Here is a 4,353-nt window from a genome sequence, read left to right as displayed (position 1 = left end):
TCTGTGCCCCCTCCACTGAGCCGGGGGTTGCTGCAGGCACACAGGCCCTGGCCGCTGCTTTTCATCTGCCTTCAGCCACCTTGGCAGCTGGGTAGAGACGAGCCGCCCCGGGTGCCCCGGACAGGGAGGCATGTGCTCAGGGCCCTGCTCCGCTGCTAGGCCCCAGGCTGGGTGGTTTGGTTTGGGCAGGCTCAGGCTCTTGACTAGATATGGTTTGGGTATTTAAGCACCTGCTCACCTGAACAGCTTAAGACGGTTGTCACCTGTGTCTTTTCCTTACAATGTCAGCAAGGATGAATACACCTTTTTTGCATTCATATTATTTTCACATAGGCAGACTAGAAACTGGCCCGCTGTCCAGGCCAAAGTCTCCTCTGACCAAGCCTTGCTGCTCTGTCAGTAAAGCTCTTAAGGAAGCCCATTAGCACAGACTTGATTTCGTGACTGTCTTTATGAAGTAAAACCTCTCTCTCCTCGCATCTTTCAGCACTACACCTGGTTTTGGCATTTCCTGCCTGGTGTGGGGGGCTGGACCTGATGATCTTCCCAGGTCCGTTTTAGCCTTAACAGTCTCTGAATCTCTGAATTTGTAAGAACCGGCGGTCAGTTTCAAGGAATTCCAAAAAAGGAAACAAGCTGAAGTACCCAGAAGCAAGCAGAATGAGGATGTGAAACTGAGAAAGTGGCCTCCATGACCAACATCCCTCCACACCGTGTGGGTGTGTGAGTATGAATGTGTGTGTGCCCCACCACTAAATACAACTGGGACTGTAAGTAAAACTGGTCAGGAACCTCAGGTTAAAAGGTTCTTCAGTGGGAAATGTCAATTCATTGAGACAAAACCCTGGATGAAACTCATCCATTTCAACAAACATCTAAGAAACACAGGCAGGTTTCTGAGAAAACCCTGCCTAGGCAGCCTATCTTTTTTCCTGTTACGTCATTTGGAAAGTCTTAGTTTTAGTATCTGTGGCTGTGTGGCAGCTCTGTAGTGCTCACTGCCAATAAGTTGGGATCTGGCTTTCCAGGCTAACTTGCACGTAGCTAGCAAGGTGAAAGCTCAGAGCTCCGTTCCTAGCAGAAGCTCCGAAGATCTAGAGCAGGGAGCCACAGTTTGGGTTTTATAGCAGACTTGCAGCCTGAGCTCTCAGAGCTTCCAGGCTCTGCAGGCTTCCCCTGCTGGCTGAGGACTGGAGTTGTTCATTCTGAGAGAGCCGAGAGACTCTCCAAGGTCACAGTGGTTCCTCGGCACTGGGGCAGCATGCAAAGTTCATGGGAGTCAGGGCAGCAACATTTCAGTTTTTTTGGAGCAATATGTATTATAAGGATTTTCTTTCTGGGAAAGTTTGGAAATTATGAGTTGGGGGGGGGTGTTGTTATTTTTATTTTAGCCCTAAATGTCTTAGCTGCTCTTAGCAAAATGACTGTTTTATTGAGACACAAAGCCAACTGAAACTCAGAATTTTGATTTGATGGATAGGAATTCTGGCATTTCAAAAAGTGTTTTTGGTCTTAACCAGAGCAAAGACTAGAAAGATGGAGATTAAGACAAAAATGCCAATGAGGCATGGGCTTCTTAATGCCAAAGTCACTTTGGGAATCAGGACCAGGCTCCTAATACTTGGAGGTGGTTTTGAAAATGTTACCCAAGTGTTTTGATAATCTAAACTGCCTTTTGATGGCCCAAGCCATACATATATGTGGAATCCCTAAAACGGAGGATTTTTTTTAAAAATCTGTATCAAAGATGCTCTTTCATTTAGAAAAGATGGAGTTTAACAGTTCTGTAATTCTAATATTATAAAAGCCTACGTCTGTCTGTCTGTAACGCTTCATTCGCGCTCTGATTGGCTGACAGAAACAGCTAATCAGAGTGCAAAGAAGCGTTCTGACAGAAAGCAGCCCTCCCCCATGATGGTGAGGACACACGGGATGGAGCAGGGATGGGGGGCGAGGCCAGTTGTGCTGGTAGCGCAAGGGGGAGTGGGTGAGGGCGGGGGTGGGCCTGAGCTGGGGAAAAGCCAGCCTGCCGGCGGAAACAGCCAATCAGAGTGCTCCAAGCATGGGGGAGCACCCTCATTATTCTGAAGCCCTGCGGAGGGCCAGACAGTGGGTGGGGGAGCTGAGGCCAGCCCACCCCACTCCCTGCAAGAGGCGGAACAGCGGCAGCACAGGGCGTTAGGTGGCGGCACTCCATCTCAGCCCCCTTCCCTCCCTGCCCCCATCATTCTTGATGGGCAATTGGGTAGTTTCATAATAGCCGTCTAGAAAATTGTATTTTACTTGTAAAAAAGGAGCAATTAATTTAAGCCCTGAATCAATATTTGTTACCCTCAGTGATTCATTATGTAACAACTATTGATACCGTGGAGGTACACGGACCTTGACAAGAATTTTGAGTTTTGAAATTAAACGTTTTTTTTTCTTATTATGAGCTTTAAACTAAACACTTTCAGAGATAAATATTTTAAGTCAAGGTCATTGGAATGGTATCTGATTTTTTTAATATGAGAAGCAATTGTAATAGTCTTTTTTTGCAAAAAACCTAATAATTTTGTGTTTCCAAAATAACACAGAAGAGAAAGATAACTGAAAATCACATATATTTTAGGCATGTTTAGGGATGCATATTTTGAATGACTGATTTTAATTATTTTTATTGGAGCAATATTCCAGTCTATATTGGATCTCTGTATAAAACAGGAGATGGAATAATTTTACCTGTGGCCTTAGGACCAATAGAATTTCATACAGGCTTCCTCAGGAATGATTTAACCTCTCTCATCATCAGGATTTGAGATTTTCTCACCTCTTCTGGATTCTTTCAGCCAGATATCAGGGCCCTAATGACTCCATCTCCTGTTGGAGGAGGGACAATATTCCAAGAACCTTTTCCAAGCCCTGGTTGATTGACTTAATTTTTCATCCCCAGGGCTAGATTCTGTAAATTGTTGGAGTTTAGCAATCTTCCCTATCTTTTGCAAGAATGAGCCAAATTGCACAGTAATGGAGCTGTGCTCATTATGTCAGCAAAACATTTTGGCATTATTTTTTATTTCAACTAAATCCAGATTTTTAACTGGGACAGCAGAAGAAACCTCAAAAGTCTAAGTAATATATTGATTTTTGCTTGATTAACCTTCCTAAACAGAATATTGATAAATAACATTTAAAATGTATTTTTAATTCATATGCAGAATAAAACTGGACTCAAGAAGCTGTTCTAAATAAAATTCAATACCTATTTAAAGATAAGGAAATTCTTAAAACTGTTAACAGACACGTGGCAGATTCAAAATTTCCTCTTCACTCTTCAGGGAACATCAGTTCTTGATTAATGAAAAATATTGACGATATATTGCTCCCCACCAGGCAAATCAAAAGGGCAGGTTGACAAATTTATTTCTATGGTTCTCTTTGAACTGGTACTTCTCTTTGATCAGTTCTCATGACAGGTGCAAGCTCTGACACAAGTGTCTGCTAAGCATCAGAAATTGCATCCCCTGGACCAAACTGGAGATCACAAAAGAGTATGCAGTTTCTGACATTTTTCCTCTGGTCTATCAGAAACTGCATCCTCTGGATTGTGGGAATGAGAAATGGTGATGAAGAATTATTTTGATAAGGCTTCTTTTCATCCATCAGAATTTGCCCTCCCCTTGATCCAGGAGCAGGGAGATGATTTTTCTATATGGAAGCCAAAAGCTGCTAGGTAACTGCTATGAGACATTGCAACAATGTGTAAATCTAACAGGGAGACATTTTCTGAAGGAAAGATTCTGAAAAGGGGCCACATTTACTTGCTTTCTTCCTCCTCTAGATACAGTTACCTCAGCTGATGCAAGAGTTGAATTGTTCATTAGGTTTGCATCAATAATGCAATAAGGTCAATACAGCAAGGTTCTTGCATCATCTCAGGTCTCCAGCAGTGTTGGCACTGCAGTGTCATCATACTTCATCTCACTGTTTCCCTGGATGGCACACTGAACGTAGAACCAACAGGTTATGGTACTCAGGAGGAAAAGTCAACGTGTTTGAATGGCCTATGTATTGATTTTTACCAGCATTACATGTATCTAGCCTAGCTCTGTGTTTATCATTCCATCCATGACCAACTGGACCAGATTTTCTGGAAGATTTCCGAACTGCAGGGTTGTGTCCCTCAATGTCCTTGAGGCCTCACTGAAATAGAACTTTTGTCCCAGTTTTGGAAAATTGCTCCTAGATCAGTGTCAGACAGCTTCCTGCTGCGTCTGCTGACAGAGCACAGTATGATGCTGGGAACACCACAGGCTACCTCCTAAACTGGAAGCAGCATAGTTATATTTGTGTATTCCTGTGCCTGGCTAAATT

The sequence above is a fragment of the Gavialis gangeticus genome, unplaced genomic scaffold (assembly GCF_001723915.1).
Source record: "Gavialis gangeticus isolate Ggan-Ray unplaced genomic scaffold, GavGan_comp1, whole genome shotgun sequence".
NCBI classification, from domain to species: domain Eukaryota; kingdom Metazoa; phylum Chordata; order Crocodylia; family Gavialidae; genus Gavialis; species Gavialis gangeticus.
The sequence above is the reverse complement of the archived record's forward strand: the minus strand, read 5'-3'. Positions refer to the sequence as shown.